Here is a 20,623-nt window from a genome sequence, read left to right on the forward strand (position 1 = left end):
CAAGATCCTGGAATGCCCGTTCCTTTACTGGTGCAGATGCCCGGCTGATTGATGTACTCTTGTAAGCAAAAGACGATATCAACGTTATCCAAAAAATGCGATGGGCAAAGTCTTTGCGTACCAACGATATCGTTTCGAATGAAACCATCCTCCGGAGATCCAAGTGAGTCACGACCGCAATATTTTAGCCTAGTTCTGGCAAAAGATGGACAACCGAGCATAAAGTGGCTCGATGATTCCACCTTATAATCCTCCTTACAGACGCAGAAGGATATAAGTATATAGTAAATTCAGACGAACCGCATTGATTCGCATTGTATAGTGTCACGTCAAAACGCCAATGACCATTGATAGGTGAGCCTTAGTGAACACAATAATTTCGACAAACTTCCTGCGATGCACTTCCGGCCTGCTAGATGTTGTTAGGAAGGAAAAATACTAAAAACTGTGACATCTAGCGGCCATACAAATAAGCGTAGTTTTGGTGTCGATTCTTGATGGGAGATACTTTGCCGCCAAGTACTGACGTTCATGCCTGTGGACGAATGTCTCGCAGCTATCCGAATTAAAGCAGCAATAATTTAATATATCATTATTCTACGCCCATCCACCGACTGATGAAAAGGACGATGAGAAGAAATACACTTTCTATGAACGCTTATAACGCAAATGTCGAGATTTTTGGTCCGACACTCTACGTATCTTCATCAATACTTTTTTTTCGGTGCTACTTGCAAGTACAGGTACCGATACTTTTGTGGTTTGGTTTCATTACTATGTGTAATGTGAGGCGTTTCTTTGTGAAATATAGGTTAGTGCCATCTGCCGAGCCTCTATTGTACCACCACTTGAATTTACAACTACTATGGTTGCTTTTGTGGCATTTCTGAGTTGAAACCGAAGAAATACCAGCACTGACCGCACCTGTAACATGAAATTCCCCTGAGTTGTAGGTTAGGTTAAACTGGTCGGTCCATGAGGACGTCACATAGACTGAATGAGTCCGTAGTGATACCAAAAGTTTATTTAACGACCAAACTAAAAAACGATATCAAAAACAGGATATATGTTATAAATAACGCCGTCCTTTTGCAAATTGTAGAAGCTTTCTAGGACTTAAGCCACTTGCTGCTTCTAGATCTGACAGCTGTATCACTCCTAATAGCTGGAGTCTTATCCTGGCAAGCGCAGGGCAAGGGCAAAAAACGTGCTCCATCGTTTCCTCCTCCAACACGCGCTTCCTACATCTGCTATCACTGACCAAGCCTAATTTAAAGGCATGTGCCGCCAGAAGGCAATGTCCAGTCAGAAAACCTGTCATGAGTCTACTTAGTTGTAGATATTTGATAAAAATTCATTGACACCAACAAATGATAAATCGGACAAGTCAGTTTCAAACTAGCCGACGATTTAAGTAAATACCCACTCCTATAATTAATAAAGAAAAAGTACAAATTAAATTCCAAGTTATATTAATTAAATTTTTTGGATAAGAAAATACGTCTACATAAAGTATATACATTAGGGCGGGTCGATTTAAAAATCGCCCATTGCTCTGTGCAAATCATATTCTAGGGATCAAAATAAGAAACTTTGCCGAAGGAACCATACCTCTAAAACGAATTCTGATGTCCCCCCCCCCCCCCCCCCCCCCTTTGGCTCGAACTGTTGGGTAGGGGCAATTTCAATTATACCTGCTGTGTCTTGTTGTGGCTTAAAAAAACAACACAAGCAATTTTACGATCTGCAATTGTGTCACAGTGATACCTTCATTTTTTAAAACGGTTGAATAAAAAACCCATACAACTATGTTTACGACATGCAAATGCATCACAGTGATGCCTTGGTTTTAAAAGGGGGTTGTAAAAACGCTAATTTCTAATAATTTTTTTAATTTCGTTTCTATTACTAAGTTAAATTCATTTTTTTCATTTACATATGTTCTGACTAAATAAATTTCTAAAGAGAAAAATAAACTCCAAAAAGAAAAAACCTAGGCATGGATTTTTCAAAATTTGCCCCTACGACCCAAAGGGGGGACATCAGAATTCGTTTTAGAGGTATGGTTCCTTCGGCAAATTTTCTTATTTTGATCCCTAGAATATGATTTTCACAGAGCAATGGGCGATTTTTTTGCCTCCCCACAAATCGACCCGGCCTAATATACATGCAAAATGTGCTATTCTAATTCAGGCAGTATGCGGTTTAGAGTAGAGTACTCGATTAACGGTAAAAGAGTGCTCTGTAACCGATTGGTAAGTGAGTACATATGTATGTATGAATCTCCCTCACTGGAAAGCCCATTTTTTCCACATATAATTTCTTCTACCCAGCAAATATAATCATCATCATTAATTGGCGCTTGCTTAACAGCCTATGCGATATTTTCCGTTTCGTAACAAGTCCCGTGGGCTGTCCCTGTTTTGCAATAACTGACGCCCGTCTCTGTCAGCTCCCGAGCGAATAAAGAGCTGCACTATCCTCATATCTGCGTAAAGCTCTTCAGCTTATCGTTATAACTCCATCGATACACGCCGTCTGTATCACTGGCAGCACCATACATTTTCCGTAGCACTTATCACTCAAACGCGCCAAGAGCCATATCTCTTCTCTCGACAACGTCCATGATTTAGAGTCAAATATCCTGACAAATATGATGAGCGGCTCGTAGAGCGTGATTTTTGTTCGTCGAAAGTGGACCCTACCTACCCAGCATACATTGGAAATTTAATAAAGCCGCAATTTAGGTGCAAGCAAGGAAAACGAAATCTTAGAGGTCCTTCAAAAAAAAAAAAAAAATAAAAATTTAAAGCCATTTAACATATGTATGATAACATAATTTTGGCACAGTCTACCTCCGATGTGGCAAGAGCTTCTCTTGACTTCACAAATTTCGGGATACTGATTCTCCATTTTTTCTATAAATGTTTCATTTCGAGCGACATCTGCTACAGCATATGTATTTAGCTCCCGAGATCCTTTAGTTAGTCAGTCCATCATACTACCTTTGCAGCATGGCGGCCGGAAACGATTTCCTAGTCGGTATAATATCAGTGCGTGTAAATTTCTGAACGATCACTCTCACAAACAAAACAAAAAGGTGTTTTGTATATTTGACCAGACCCATATACTGGGGCGCAAAAAAGTTAAATAAGTCACCAGATTGACCTAAAGACTTGTATTGTGGCAAGCTGAGTCCAAATCTGGTTCCCATATAATTCGTGCTCCAAACAGAAAATTGGTTGTCTGTATTAGAGGTAAATATGCCGCAGCTTCTTGAAATGAATCAACTTGTTTTAGAAATATAATTTTTACATTCCTTGATTTTCAGCTATTAAAAAACTTAGAGTTAAGTGGAGAGCTTTTCAATTTAGGTCAAAAAAGGTTGAAAAAGGGCTTAATACTATGTACAAACACACATCAAGTTGGCAATTTGTACAATTGGGGAATTTATTTCTTAATTTATCATACAACAAATTGTAATAATAAATTGCCAATTTAAAAAAAGTTGCGTAATAAATTGTTTCAAACCGCAAATGCAACCTTGTAAAGTGTGTTTATTGAGTAGATTCAAACGTCAGTTACGCATGGCTCAACTATATGGTTGGCTCATCTCATCGGCTGATTTTATATTTTTCATTTCACTGAAGCCGGCATTGTCAAAAGAACATGGCAAACTCAAAATAAAACCAAAACATTGAACACATTTGCTGACAACAAACAAAAATTTCAAAGTTTTATGTTATCATTCCATTCCATTCGCCTAATACCAACACGCACATTTTGACAGTCTGAACAAAGGTATGGTGTTGTTGTAGAGATAGTATGAACACCACTCAATTTAAATCGAAATTGCCTCAATTTATTTCTCTGTTTAAACATAGTATTAGCTTATGGAAGTTTTAAAACACCATACAAAGCCAGAAATAGTTTCAGTTCAATTGAAAAAAGTTTTATTTATATTTATATTTATTAAAGGGGGTCGATTTAAAAATCGCCCATTGCTCTATGAAAATCGTATTCTAGGAATCAAAATAAGAAACTTTGCCGAAGGAACCATACCTCTAAAATGAATTCTGATGTCCCCCCTTTGGGTCGAACTTTTGGGTAGGGGCAATTACAATTATACCTGCTGTGTCTTGTGGTGGCTTAAAAAAAACAACACAAGCAATTTTACGATCTGCAATTGTGTCACAGTGATGCCTTGGTTTTAAAAAGGGGTTGTAAAAACGCTAATTTCTAATAATTTTTTTTAATTTCTTTTCTATTACTAAGTTAAATTCATTTTTTCAATTACATATGTTCTGACTAAATAAATTTCTAAAGAGAAAAATAAACTCCAAAAAAAACATAGGCATTTCAAAGTGGGATTTTTCAAAATTTGCCCCTACGACCCAAAGGGGGGGGACATCAGAATTCGTTTTAGAGGTATGGTTCCTTCGGCAAAGTTTCTTATTTTGATCCCTAGAGTATAATTTTCACAGAGTACTGGGCGATTTTTTTTGCCTCCCCACAAATCGACCCGGCCTAATATTTATATTTATATTTATTTAATCAACAAACAAGGTGTTTATAGACTGTTAATGTACAAAACTTCAAGTTTACATCGCTTATATAAAAAAGTATAGTTAACTTTATGACAAGTATCTGATTATCAGGTTCTTAAATGTAAATTTACTACAACTAAAATCAAACGCCAAGGAATAGAAATAAGCATTAAATTGAGAAAGTGTCCTCCTAAGGGGACCATTCATTGCATAAATCGTTCTAGCAATACCCATATAAAACAAATCGTTACAACGAAGGATACGACAGGGTACATTAGAACGAATTTTCATGAGGAGGTAAGAACAGTCAATTGAGCCCGAAACGATATCAAATACAACGCACATTGACAACAGAGTTCGCCTGGAGTCTAGTGACATAAGATTTATCAATAAACGGCGAGAGTGATATGATCGTACAGGGTCTACAAAGTTCATCGACCGCAATGCATAGCGCATAAAAGCTCTCTGAACAGACTCCAACCTCTTGATATAAACTGCATGAAAAGGTCTCCAAACAAATACCGCATACTCCAACCTCGATCTAACTAAAGATGTGTGCAATAGTTTGAGAGTATAAGGATCTGAAAATGATGAGCAGTTACGGCGTATAAAAGCCAACATCGCGTACACTTTAGAAACTATATAACTTATGTGAGTGATAAAAGTCAGATTGGTATCAAAATACACACCCAAATCTTTAACTTCAGTTGACTTTTTTAATTGAACGTCTGAGATACTATACGATGTAGGAACTAAACCAGAATCTTTAGCATAAGTGGTAAAATTACACTTAACAATATTTAGGAATAGAAGATTACGGACACACCAATGGTATACGTTTCTAAGCTCATTTTCTAAGATTAAAGAATCATCCAAGCACTTGATTTCATTTTTAAGTCATCAGCATAAAGAAGAAACTTACACCTTGAAAAGCAAGATGATAAGCCCATGCATCACGCATTCAAGTTTTGCCAGTAGTATTCGATGCGATACCCTATCGAAAGCCTTAGAGAAATCAGTATAGATCGCGTCGATTTGGTAGCCCTTTTGAAAGGAATCCAAACAGTCTTCTGTAAAAACAGCCAGATTAGTTATGGTAGACGTACCCTCAACGAAACCGTGCTGCTGAGGACATAGTAGATGTTCCTTAACTATGCACTCAAATAGCTTTGAAACAGTGGTAAGTTTGGATATCGGCCTATAATTTTCTATATCATTTTTGTTACCACCTAATAAAAGTCGATTTCCATGCATCAATAAAAACTCCGGCAGATAGTGACATATTAAATATGTGCCTTAAATGAACAATCAAAGTTGAACAACTGTTCAACAGGACAGCCGAGAGGCCATCTACGTCAGTTGTGGTTGACATCTTTAGCTGTTCAATACCATTAGCTATGTCCAAGTCTGTCAAGCATAGCTTCCCGAAATTGATGGAAGTATCTACAATTTGCAGATATTCAGACGACACCCCACTACTATTATCCGTAACGAAATTCGAGGAAAATAATTCAGCGAATAAGTCAGCCGCTTCCGAAATTGAGTTGGCCGAAACACCTCTAAGGTGGACCGATGTCGGAATATCCGAACAATTCTTTTGATTAGAAAAAAGTTTAATTTCATTTGAAAAAAGTTTCATATTACTGGAAAATGCTAAATCAAGTCATACGTTCGAAAACTATAAAAAATTCGAATGTTTGTTGGGTTATATTCTTTATTACGCATTTGTCACATTTATAAAAAAAATTCCATCACACGATCGATTTGATACCTCCATATACTCTAATCATTACTTCGCCAAAAATAATTAAAATACCCGTAATCGTTTATGACGCAATTTACACACGGCTGCATTTGGCCTTCGGGCCAACTGAGTACATTGAGAAGTCTCAGAGGGCCGCCCGTTTGCGTGTAACTATATTCTTTATTTAACGCAATGATAGATAGCGATTGGCTGACCTAAGGATATTGTAATATTCAGTATAGCAATATCTCCTTTATTTACAATTCTACTGTATTAGTTGTACTTCACAACTACAATACTCGCGTACTTCACTAAAAGCGTGTTAAAATCAAAACTGACTGACTATTCCTCAGCTTGCGCTGATTTTATACTCTCTGTTGCCTCGTTCGCATACTTCTTCAGGGGTCTAGACTTTTCGCGAACAGTTTCTTATTTATTTCTTCTGTATGTATCTGTATGTGTGAGTAATAAATTCTGCTCTTAGCTGCAGCCTACATGTATGTACGTGAAATATTCTCACACGCTGTTTAAAGGTATGTGTGTGGCTGCTTGCTTTGATGTTTGAATATACATATGTGTGTCTGCTTGCTTTATTATTGTTGTGAATTCATTTAGTAGCAGCATAGTGACGAACCGAAATGCTAATATTCGCCACGAAATGTTGTCTCTCACTTCTCATTATCAATCTCCTGCTTCTCATAAACTTTAGTTTATGTGGTTAATTACAAAGTATAATTTGGAGATCAGAGTAAGCGAATCGCACCTACGATAGTTAGGGTAATATCCTGAGGTACCAGTATTGATGCGTACCGGATTTATATCCGGTTAATAACTTTAATGCCGGTAGCTTTTCACAAAACCTTCAAGGAGTGTTACTGCTGTTAAACAAAAACATTTATACCATATTGCTATACAGCGCTGCCAACATAATTAATAAACCGTCCTAGTGCCATTCTCTGCGGGTAATAAAACGTAACTGAAATACAATAGCTCTTAACACTTTGATAGTGGCGGTACGAAACAAAATAATTGATCTTGAGAAAAAAAGAGTCGACTGTAAGACCATTTCGAAAAATTCGGATGGTCATAATTTTGACATTTAAAACATTTTAAAATTACTTTGTGACCATTTGACAATTGGAATTGACGTTATGGCCGTTGACCTCATGCACTCCTTCTAAAATTATCCATTCTACTGCCTTGTTTAAGCCTACCAACACAATTTGTAAGGCAGGAAAAAGCAAGACAAGCCAACGATTTCAAGTTACCTGGGTTTCATGCTTTCTATTGGCGCATAATTTGAACATTAACCTTTGTAGGGTCTTCAGGTCAAGTTTGACCCATTTTAGAAGGAAAGTCATTTCAGTTGGAAAAGTTTGCGGAAAATATTTTTTAATAACATTAATTAAAGTCACAAGCTTTATAAACAAAGTGATGTGGGGATTTCATGTTTCAGTTAATGGTTTTGATATTCTGTGAACTTTAAGGAAAAATGGTTTCAGGTCGGGGCTTCCTCTGATTCCCTACTAATACTGCATATCTCTGGTAGAAGACTTAGTACTGAGGTTTGAGAGTGTGAGAGGGGGTGGTAATGAATGTTGGAGTTGGATTTGGTGTAGATGTGTAAGTTGGAGTAGTAGTGGATGGAAAAGAGAGAGGGTAGAACAGAGCTTCAAATTGTGAACATGACCCCTCAAAGTTAGTTCTATGTAGCCGAAAAGAATTCACTTCATATCCAAATATATATAATAAGTTCCGCAAGCAGGGAATTCGGAGGCGTTTCGAATCTTTTCTTAAAATTGTGCACGTCAGAGCATGTGATAAACTAATTTCGGTCTTACCATTTTTTGTACTTAAGCGGTTTTGCGAATTTCGATAAGTGATTTTGAAAAGATATTAACATACTTATTAAATACTAACATATTTTCAAAATGTTTTTTTACTTTTACATTTTTTTTAGAGCTGACGATTTCTCGAGCTTATTCGAGAAGAGATCTCTCGCGAGTATCTGCTTCTCGCGAGATTCTCCAATCTCTAAATGTTCGTAAAGCTCGTGAGCTTCTTGACATTCATTTTAATTGATGAATTGGCTGTTTCATATATGCAGAGCTTATGATATCTTCTGGGGCACAAGCGAATATTCCACAATACCACAAGTAAAATACACCGAAATTCATAGAATTCTGCCAATGAAGCGACTAAACTGGCTGTCAAGAAGCTCGCAAGCACTACGAGTATTGCGAGATACGAGAATCTCGCGAGAAGCCGTTTTCCCGATTTCTATGGTCTCAAATTTCTCGCTTATGTTCTTTCTTTCTGTGACGCGGGCCCCTATTTGATATGCGCCCATATATATTTATCTGATTTAGGTACCTGTGGATGATCTGACTCTGCATACTTACATACATATGTATATATGGAAACTGCTTACCAAATTTTTAGTTATAAAAAACATAAACTCTTAGGTACGCCAATCATTAAAAAAAATGAAAAATAACTTTAAAATATAATTATATAATATAACTAGAAGACCCGGCAGACGTTGTCCTGCCCTAAATTTGGCCAATCTGCATACATTTTAATAAGCTTTTTCCATCTGACCCTGCCCTCCCCCTCTTCACTTTTTCCTAATCCTTTTATTCACTCCTCCCTCTGTCTTTTTCGCTTCATCTATCTCCATCTTCGTTTCATTCTATCTCTTTCTCAATCCCATTCTCTCTTTTCTCTTCTCTCAATTTCTTCTCAATCTTCTGCATCCCTTATTGCATGTCCCAGAAGGTGGTATGTATTTTATTCCAGTCCCAGTCCCAGTCCCACTCCGAGTCTCAGTCCCAGTCCTAGTCCTAATCCCAGTCCCAGTCCGTCTCTGGATAATATATTACTCTGTACTAAAGCACCCATAAACAGCTTTCATTGATATCCATATTCTATAAACACACTCTAGGGGTACCTGGGTCCACGTTTTGGCCTATTTCTCGAGACCCTAATCACCCAGACACCCATCCTATATTTCAAGTTAGATCAAACTAGACACGGGGTGCAAAACAAATGCAAAATCGGTTCAGTAGTATAGGACTCCATTGGCCTCAATTGTGTGACACGTGTTTTTTATATATTAAGGTATAATTTTAGTTGAATGTGCTTATAAATTAATTAAATTTACAATGTCACAACGGAGTGGCAGCCATTTTGTGTTTCATTGTCACACGTCAATTCACTTGAAATATTTGCGTGATTGGGATCGTTATGGCGCGGTACGAGATCTTTCGAATGTGTACTCGAACATGTCAAAAATGCAAATAAGTGTGTTTATATTAATATTTAAAATTTCTTGATGATAGCTCTAAACACATTTTATGAAAACTTGTAAATAAGTGTATAAACTTGAAGAAATTTTGTAATTTAGTTATTTCACAAATTTCACTCACAAAACTGTGTAATGGAGACAGCTCTTTCGGGAGCTTGCATTGCTGCTCTTAACACTGTTCTAACACTTTGTGGTTTTGTCATTTCACTTTCGAATATTGCACTGATTATGTTTATAAATGTAATTTTTCAACAAATTTTAACAAAATATATTCAATGTTCATACAAGTGTACGAATAATACTAAGTTTTGTATGAAACTTTCAAGCTGATATATGTATTTCCTATCAACAAACTGATTTTTCCTATCGTTATTTCAGAATATCTCAAAATAGATAATGGCATTAGATAAGTTAACGTATCATTTTAGAGATTTTAGCTTCAAATAAACACCGACCCCTTTCGTAAATATATATATTGTTTTTTTAACAATTAGCTGATCGTTCAAACAGGATTTGAACAGCTTAAGCATTAGCTTATGTTTATGAATGCATGTGTGCATGTATTGGTTAAAAAGTTAGGTAAAATCTAAGCTGGAGAAAAAGAGGACATTATTTTCAAAGACAGTTCCCAGTTTTTTGTAAAATAATAAAAGAGATTTGGGGCTGCAAAATTTATAAAATCATGTGCAAAGCCTACGATATAAGACTCACAAAGTGGCTCATATCTCTGAAGACAGACGACTTAAGGCTCACGATGGGCATACTGACTGGACACTGCTTTCTGGCGTCACATGCGTTAGGCTTCGTCAGCAACAGCTGATGTAGGAAGTGCAAGCTGCAGCAAAAAATGGCTGAGCACCTTCTGTGTTCGTATCCTGCGCTCGCCAAGTCAAGTCTACAGCTATAAAGATGGGTAGAGTTGTCAGATCTTGAGGCAACTATTAAGCTAGGTCCTAGAAAACGGAGTTTTTCTATAACATAAGTCTTTTGCACCTGATTTGGGTTCTTCCCGTTGGTCGTCAAACAAATTCTGGTAACATTAAGGAGACATTCAGTCTATGTGAGGTGAAATTGAGCGGACGGTTCAAGTCAACCTAATCGATAGGAAGCCAAAGAGGTCTATCTAAAAAAGATCGAAATTAAAAAGAAACAAGTAAGGACGGGACTTCATAACTTTCATGAATAGGGCTGAACAATAATCTTATCCCATTCGTAATCTCCAAAATAATGCGCGGTATAAGATAAGAAATATATAGTGAACAGATGTACATACCTAAACGATTTTAAGATAAATATAAAAAAATGGCAAAACCCCTTATCTGAACAATCGGTTGTATGGGATATATACTATATATAGCTCCGATCAAAGTGATTTTTTCAGAAAATCTATAATATATTAGAATATATATCGCCGAGTTTCACGTTTATACTTTCTAAACTGCGGCAGGAATGACCAAAATCGTCTTATCTGAACGATCGGTTGAATGGGAGATATATGTTTTAGTAGTCCGATCCTACCGTATCCGATAAATATCTAATATAATACAAAAATACATCCTTGCACCAGATTTCATTGATATATCTCAAAATTTGATGGACTAGCTTGCGTTCAAACAGACAGACCGACGGACAGACGGTCAGTTCGTCGCCCTGATGAATTCGGTATACTTAATGGTGAGTCTATCTTCTATATTTGTCAACGTTACAACGTTACATCGGACCAAAGTTAATATACCATTTCATGTTCATGAAAGGTATAACAAGTAAGGGAGGCTAAGTTCGGGTGTAAGCGAACATTACATACTCATCTGCCAAATTACAACTTGCAAAACTTTTAAATTACCTTCTTTTAATAGTGGGTGGTGCCACGCCCATTGCTCAAAATTTTAGTAATTTTCTATTCTGTGTCATAAGGTCAACCCACTACCAAGTTTCATCGCTTTATCCGTCTTTGGAAATAAATTATCGCACTTTTTCTGTTCTCGAAAAAGTGGGCGTGGGTATAGTCCGATTTGGTTGATTTGAAATAGCGATCTGAGATGAGTTCCCAGGAACTTACATACCAAATTTCCTTAAGATACCTCAAAATTTACTCAAGTTATCGTGTTTCGGGAGGGATGTACGGACGGGCATGGCTAAATGAATTTCTTTTTTTGCCCAGATCATTTATTGAAGTCTATATCTATCTTGATTAGAGTATGCCGTTACGGGGTACCGTTAAGCGAACAAAATTGATATGCACTGTGAGCTCTGCTCCGCTGAGTATAAAAATGCCTGTGAACCGCGGTTCACATATCGTCCGAACTTTTAACAGAGGAATAAGATTCATAAATATATCAAATATACGATATGTTAAGGCTATAATTATTATCTTTTTTTGATATCCATCCGCATGTGCCGTAAGTTTGACAGGTCCTCCGTCGAACCGCCTAAGCTGTGGGTTTATAACCAGCGTTCACAGCATTGGTGATGAAACCCCACCCAGCAGCGTTTCTCTGTTTACAGGTTTTGTTGCCTCGCACAGAACCCATTGCGACGCGATCATTCTGCAGCTTAACATGGAGACTTATCTTCTTATCGGTAACGACCGATACCAACAATTAATTGTTTTATTTTCGGCTTATTATCGCTCTTGTGCTTTCTAACCGGCTTGTTGTCGATGGACTCGAGATGTGTAATCCATTTTATATTGAAGTTTTATCGGTATCTGCTTTATGCAAACCTGATCAGACGCCGTTGACAAATGAACAACACACCGAAAACAAATTGGTAACAGTCCAATAAAAAATTTAAATATTTTCAGTAACAAATCTATTACTTTTCGGTAGCACATCGATAACTTTGTTTAAAAACAATCCGATTAATTTTTGATAAATAATCGTTAATGAAGTGATAACTGAGCGATGACATTACAATGCATTTTTGATAGCAAATCGAGTAATTGTTTTACATATTTTTTGTTTTTTATATTTTACCAATATATTTTCTATAAATAAATCGATAAATTTTCGTTTGTAAACCTATAAATTTCATAATCCGATAACAGGATCACATTTTGGACCAAAATTTTTAACCGTGCATACAAGATCGATTTCAACCTTGAATGCCGAAATACCTTCGCCTAGTTCTGGCAAAAGCTGGGTAATCAAGCTAAAAGTGACCCGATGAATCCACCTAATCATTCTCCATACAACTGCAGTAGAATGAAAATTACAGTATATTGAGATGTACCACAAGGATTCCCCTTGAGCAGTGTCCTGTCAAAACCCCAATAACCATTGATAGATGAGCCCTAGTGAACCCAATCATTTCAGCAGACTTCCTGCCATCCACATTCGGCCAGAAGGATCTTGCTCACCTGCAAGAGGTTGATTTCGCCCAACGTTTGCTGAGCTGAATTGAGGCCCATCTATGCAGGAGCAGACCACAGGCGGCCAGCGGTATCCCGAAATCTCTACAGCCATCTTCATTCGGTTCAATTGTAACGATGCGGGCTAAAATATACGCTTGACTGTTGTTCTGGATATCACTATGGCACGAAACCCAGATAGTCTTAAACATAAAATAGTTCACTGCATTCGCAAGCGAGGTCAAGCACTCCCAGATCACCCTCGACCGCACTATAGTTGAACTCAAGGCCATGATAACCGCTTGGTTGTCAGAGTAGCTATTCAATTCCCTAACTGTAGTAGCACTGGACAGCATTTCATTCAACGCATCCTTAATCGCAGCAACTTCTGCTTAGACGCCGCTGCAGTTATCAGCCAACTTAAACTTGCGGCTTACATTTGGTTTTTGGCAAAACACATCAGCCCCTCCAACCTTTCCATCCAACTTCGACCCATCCGTGAACAAGTTAACTGGTCCCCTATCCCAGAAGAGTCTTCTTCCCCATTCCTCTCTCGGGAGGATGCATACAACTAAAACAATAAATAAAAGAATAAAATTTGATGGCAAATATTAGTCCTTTTTGTAAAAGCTAATTCTAAAATACTGGTACAGGCTATTTGTTTTGAAGTTCACTATTGAGATTAAAAAGACCTTACATTTTACGATGCAAGTAAGCTATTCGATTTTTAAATAAAACAACAACTTATAAGTTGCTTAAAGAAATCGCACGATGGAAGTCATTGTGTATGTATCCTTATTTGGTTGCGAAAAGCAGGCAAAGTCCTTGCCAACCCTTACAGAGTAGATGGTGTTGCTCAAGGCAAAAGCTTTGAAAGGCACTTAAATTCAGATATTGCAGCTGGAAATTTACAACGACTGAAGCTGCGCTGATAAGATCCAGGCAGTTCGTCGGTTTTGAGATTCAGTCTTTCTTACAATATGCAAGATGGAACCTCATTTTAGTATAAGTGGAATATTTTTTACAGTCGTAATTGTCAGTGTTGTATGAGCGTATGATCATCCCGAGCTACGCCTGGTGCTCCAATATCCCTGCAAAAAATTGTGCGATTAGTCCCTAAATAGATTGGTCTCCGATTGAGCTCTTTTGTATACATTTGGGCATCATTGGTCCCCTTTAGTCCCTTTCGGGTACAGTTGGGATTAGTCAATTTGCAATCTATGTAGCTCATTTTAAGAAATTAAAAAAAAACACGGCAACGAAATTAGTCAAATAGAAAAGATTAAAGGTGATTGAATGCGGAGCCCTATATCGAACCTAAATTACTAGGACTTAACGAATTTTCGGAATTTTCGGAGAATATTTTTTATTACTTTTTGAAAAGCGGGCAAACAATTTACATAAAATAGATTTGGTGGCTTGGCAAACCCTTCGATTGTGTTTCTGCCATGAAAAATGCCACTGCTCCCAATTTGAGTCCTTATTGACCGAAAAGGGACTAGTCTTAATATGTTCCCTTATGGATACAAAGGGGAATGGTCCTATCGATCCCTTTCGCGTATAAATGGGTACAATTAGTGTCTTCATAGCATTTGCTCAAACAAAAGGGAACAGTTCAACTCATACAAAGAGATCAAAACTGGTATTGGTCCCATACTCCTTTGCGACTCATCCTAGACTAATCGCATTTTTTGCAGGGATACTTATGCAGACTTTTTCCAGTACATACATATGTATGTGCGCGTTGTCATCCCTATTTACATATTTGATAACGTTTTATGATTGAAGATGAGTTTACATCGAGGGCGAAGTTCCTTGGTTATGTTTCTTATGTATTCTCCCAGCCTTGATAACAAAAGTTATTGCGTTGCACACAAACATTTCGTATTGACGAAAATACATACATATGCTGCATATACATATATACATATGCAGATGTACATAAGTCCTACTGTAGAAATTCACCTTTACGGTTTCGGTAGACTACATGTCCAACTGACCCAGCTAGATAAAAGTATCTAATCTTCACTTTTTAGCAATATTTATAAGATAATGAAGATTTGATATCAATTTTGTTACCGTTCCCATTTATATAGTTGTTGTTAGGATATCAGTGGGTATCTGTATACCACAATATCCCGGTATCAGTATCAGGTTTGGTATGTTTGAACTGATAATGTACCGAGATAATAAGCGATAATAATTTGAATTTGAATTTTTCATTTGCTCCTTTTTAACTTTGCACCCATTTCGCTATTGTATCGAATCACAGTTCGTGAATGTGAGTGGTGATTTTAACACACACACAAAAAAACAGGAAGCAAAATGCGAGTATATATTAAAGTTTTATTGCGTTCTATGATCTATTTTAAATAAGAATGAAATAAACAAATTTTGTATTTCGGAAGCAGAAGAAGAAAAAATTATAAAAGCTGGCAGATCGTAAAAAATAATCAGAAAGTTAATCAAATGCGTGATCTGAAGTGGTTGTTTTATAGATATATTAATTAATTGTTCTAAGAAGTGCTACTAATAACCATAAACAATTGCCACGAAACATGTCGCTAAAAGTTGAAAATTATTTAATAACGATTTCCGGTTTCTGTTTTCTTTCGGTTATGTTACGCTTTTGGAATAAAAAGAAAAGAAATTTTGTGCTATCCTTTACTTATCGCCGAACTATCGGTTGGTTTTCAGTGTGCAATCGTCGAGCTATCGATTTGTTATCGAAATTGTATAAACTTGCTACTGATAACAAAGGTTATGTCCGAGTTGCCAATTTTTTATCGAGTAGTTATCGGTTTGGCATCGCTTTTTTATCAAATAGTTGTCGATTTTTTATTGAAAAGCTATCGATATATTCACAAAAAGTTATCCATTTTTTATCAGCGTGCTAACGATTTGTTATCGAGTTATCGCAAAGAGATCGATTTTTTACCGAAAAGTTTTCGATTTGCTATCGAGTGTTTTTAATTTATTACCAACGAGTTATCGATTTTTTATTGAAGATTTATACATTTTCTATCAAAAAGTTTAAGGTTTGTTATCGAAAAACATCAATTTACTATCGGAGTGTTACCAATTTGTTATCGGCGTATTATCGATTTGTTCTCGACGACATCTCAGTTTGTTATGAACAGATACTGATAAAACTTCACTAAAAAATCGATAACATTTCTGTAACTCGTCGATTACAAAACGACGAGTCGATAATTAGCCGATATTAAAAATATAACTTGCCTAGAAGAAGTCGACGAAACCCTTCTCAAAGAAATAATTTAAAAAAAAAGAAATTATTTGATGCTGGTAAATTAACCTCTGTTTAGATTTAACTTCAACACCTGGGCGATTTGTAGTTAATTTGACTTACCCTGTGTGTTTACCAATAGAACTTTATGAGTACTTATAACTCACTCCCTTTTTTTTTAAATTGCCTAAAAGGCAAAAGAAGAACTTCAGAGGAAATACCACTTTTACTGTACTAGCATGACCTTTAACCATTTATCCGATGATGTATGTATATGCACATTTGTTCCTTTTATTTCCTGTTGATGTACTGAACAAATTTGTTGTACTTTTCGGAGAATCAATCTCTATATAGTCAAGTTCTGTTATAAGGAAGTCTAAATCCTGGAGTACGTAGTCGGAGATTATTGCATCCATGCTGATCAAGTGGATTTTCTCATGCAAAAAAAAAAATAAAAAGGTCAGTTTTCATGGATATACATATCTCGCTGGTACCTCAAAATAACTAGGCGACTATTGCAATCGGGCGTTGCGACATTTACCACAGTGCCAGGAAAACGAAAGCGGATGATGTAAGTGCAGACCTATTTTGTTTTATAAAAGAAACTTCGGATGTGCACTAACATCTCGCAGCGATCCGCATCAAGGACAGTGTTCTACAAATAACACTTGCATAGGCACACGTAACGGACAGCTATTGATTTATTTACATCATTCATCGGCGCAACCTTCACCTAGAAAAAGAAGTCGCAAGAGAGCCATAACTCTTACCGACTATATATCACCGTTTTGGAAAATATAAATTACTAGCGAGCCCGCAAAAACTGGTACGATAGGGAATGCATCGCTGAAGAATGCTAGCTACGGGGCTATGATGGTTACGGCTTCAGTAATAGGGAGTGTGTATGACCGTTATTCTAAAGCGAAGAGGAAATATAGGTACATATCTAGTTAGAAGGAAGAAGCATTAGTCTGGTTGCATGGAGCTACAGATGCTGTCTGATGAGAAATAAAGTACGAAAATTCAACGCATAATGGAAGGTTTTAAGGCTGGCAAAAAAAAGTTTGATGGAATGATAACAGCAGCGCGATAACTGACGGATAGACCTTCAATAGGCCTGATTTTCTTGCACACAAAAAAGTTTGGTGCATTGTTAACACTTTTTGGAGTAATATCAAAAATTATTTTGGAGTCAACGCTGTTGCTCGTTGTATTGAGTAATGGCAGATGTGAACAGCAAGCCGTAGTGCTATGATGGTACCGTGATCCGCCTTTCACACCGAACTTGCAGGGTTCAAGGCACGACCGAAGCAACGTCTAAATATCATGTGCAAAGCCTACGATATTAGACTCACAAAGTGGCTCATATCTCTGAAGAGAGAAGACTTAAGGCTCACGATGGGCATACTGACTGCTTTCAGGCGTCACATGCCTATAAGTTAGGCCTCAGCAGGAAGAAACGGTTGAGCACGTTCTGTGTTCATGTCCTGCGCTCGCCAGGTCAAGGCTTCAGCTATTAGCGGCAGTAGTGTTGCCAGATCTCGAGGCAGCAATTAAGCTGGGTCCTAGAAAACTGCTAGTATTTGCCAAGAGGACGGAGTTATTCTATAACATATGTCCTGGCACCTGACACCCATTGGGGTTCTTCCGTTTGATCGTCAAACAAATTCTGGTAACACTATGGACACATTCAGTCTATGTGCGGTCTTTATTGACTGGCCAGTTTAACCTAACCTTTATAAAGAAGAACACCACAAATTACGAGCTTGACACCAATACGTTTTTTGTGTGAGACTTCAAAATCTGGATAAAACCCATACTAAGATCATCAACATGCCCTATTAATAACTTCAGTTCAGTTCACCTGCCTGAAAAGCGTGAAAGCCTTACCAAATTATTTGAATAGGATGGACCTCTCCGAATCATTCTAAGCCAAACGGGGCTTCGTACAAACCTCTGATGCTTTAAATACTTTTGAAGCAGCTGATGTAAACCTCGATGATACAATTGACCAAAAGACCTACTTGTTTTATTTCAACTCAAGAACGGCATCTGCCGGGCATAATTGGGCAACACTAAACATTTAGTGATAGTGATATTGAAAATATTGTTACGAATATTAGCAAAACTAAGGGGTGCTGCTATCTCTAAGCCGATGCTAAGCAGTGACGTGAATTCACATCCATAGATCAACCATTATGTATCTACATAAACGAAACAATAATTGCATCTACACATATGTACCATGTACGTATACGAGCAGCGGAGAGTCAATACACAAACACATGCATATATCTGAGATACTCCTATAAGTATGCAATGAGAAAAACTATAAAATTGTGCAATTGTAGTTACAGCTGAGAAATTTGAGAGCTGCTGGACTAGTAGATTCTGGAAGCGCCTAGAAGATGCGAAGGTTGAAATCAAAGAGTATAAAAGGCGGCAATTGTAGAGGCGCTGGAATTCAGTTTGATTTGAGTTTCGATTACGACGATATCTAGCGAGCAACAGCAGTATTATTTTGAAAGTCAGTTTCATTTAAGCTATCAGTTTGGTTATTAAGCCAGCTAATTGCAAAGTATAAGTGTTATTGTGAAGTACTTTAATAAAGGCCATTTTCCATTATTCAATACTGGAGTTATTTATTCAACAATTTAGTGATACGAACTTAGCAAAAGGGCAAATAAGAGGATTTGCAAGTAAATTCGTTACAATATAGTGTACTGTGCCCAACTATCCTCCACGCTCTATACATACATACGTCTCTCTCCTTATCTACCTGAGGCAATGGTTGGCAGTCCCTATATGTGGGATGCGTTTTGAAGTATTCGACAGAAAAGTTTTACGAAAGATCTTTGGTCTTGTCCTTGTGATGTCAGCGTCGTGTTATTAAGGAGTTTTGATGACGAGCTTTACGCAATGCAAAAATGAATATAGTGTAGGAGTGAATGAAAAGCAGGGTTGTAAAAGAATGCATTCACATGCGAATGCAGTCAGTTGAAGTCGAATTCAATGACTCCAATTTAGAATGCACTCATTGACTAGCTTTTTGACGAAAGAATGAAAAAATAAAGTCTGAAGTCTTTTTGAAGTCACGATTTTGAAGTCATTTGGAGAAGTCACTTACTGACTTCATTTTTTGAGTGAAGTCATTAACTATTTGCAACAAAATTTATACAAACTACTTATAATGATCTATAATAACAACTTTATTATAAAACAATATGCATTATTAACAAAATAGAAACAAAGGGAACTTATAGTGAATTATTAACTTTTAAAAGCAACAGCTTTTCGAATGAGTCATCTGATAGACGTCCTCGACGTGGTGCATTAAGTAAGGAGGCAAACGATGCGGGGATGCGGGGCTTACACTCAGAGAAAAACGCCGTTCTAAAATCCAGCACCACCGGACTCAACTCAAGCTTTTCATGTTCTTACTTTTTTGTTCTTGAAAAACGAACGACCTGTTCTTAAAACAACAACCTTGTTCTTGAACTGACACCATTTTCTTGAAAAACGAACGGCCGGTCTTAAAATATGAACAAATGTTCTATTAATGAGAACGATGTTCTTAAATCAAGCCCAAGAAAAAAAAAACGGTACAATTCGTGTGCAATACAATGTTAAATACACCATTTGGCAGCACCTATCATGCAGTTGTAGTGGCCCAGCGGCTATGATGTTGCGCTTGCGATCGTGTTGCGCGAGTTCGATCACCACCAAACTCTGAATTTTTTAAAACAATTTTTTTTTGTTCTATTTTTTTAACTCTTATTTTTTATTCAGTTCCATTCACATATCCACAGGTAATTCTCAAACTTGTTATGAAATGTTTTAAGTATATATGCAGATTACATCTTCAAATAAGAATAATTTCTCAATAAGAGAAATGTATGAGAAAATGCTTATTATACATTTTTTCTTAAACTTTTGAATTTTAATAACAATTTTTTTGTTGTAAATATTCTTTATTTATGACAAAAATATTATTATTAATAAAAATTAAATAAATATATTAAAAAAAATACTTTCCCTCCCACCAAAGATCAAGCACGAACCGTTCTTAAATTGAGACCGAAAAATGTTAAATCGGCCCCAAATCGTTCTCGAAGCGTGAGAACGAAAAATCCTAAATCAAGCCCAAGTAGTGCTTGAAATGAGCACAGAAGGTTCACACATCAATACCAAAGTGGTCATAAAATACGAACGGTGTGCTTGGAAAAACTGTTCTTAAAACAAGCCCATTGGTCACAAGTTAAGAAAAAACGTACTTAACAGACTTTTGTCAACGAATGTTCTTAATTTTGAACTTGTTTCGTTCGTTTTAGAACGATTTTTTCTCTGAGTGTATACCATGAGAGCCTAGTGCTCGAAGTATATTTGATAATAAATAATATTTATGTTCAAGTCAATAAAGCAGAGCGCC

General features: G+C 36.8%; 1 protein-coding gene across 7 annotated transcripts in view; it reads right to left on the reverse strand.

Moving 5' to 3' along the window:
* GATAe (endoderm-specific GATA factor) overlaps positions 1 to 9,880 on the reverse strand; it is a 96,108-nt gene extending 86,228 nt beyond the window's left edge. For 6 of the 7 annotated variants that reach the window (XM_067757971.1, XM_067757961.1, XM_067757963.1 and 3 more), the window contains exon 1: positions 9,720 to 9,880. The gene's annotated coding sequence lies outside the window, so the exon portion shown is untranslated. Of the gene's footprint in view, positions 1 to 9,454; positions 9,578 to 9,719 lie in introns of those variants that run through there. The other variant, XM_067757959.1, reaches the window with a different exon arrangement.
* Between the last annotated feature and the right edge of the window lie 10,743 nt (positions 9,881 to 20,623).

Source organism: Eurosta solidaginis, chromosome 1 (assembly GCF_040869045.1).
Source record: "Eurosta solidaginis isolate ZX-2024a chromosome 1, ASM4086904v1, whole genome shotgun sequence".
NCBI lineage: Eukaryota > Metazoa > Arthropoda > Insecta > Diptera > Tephritidae > Eurosta > Eurosta solidaginis.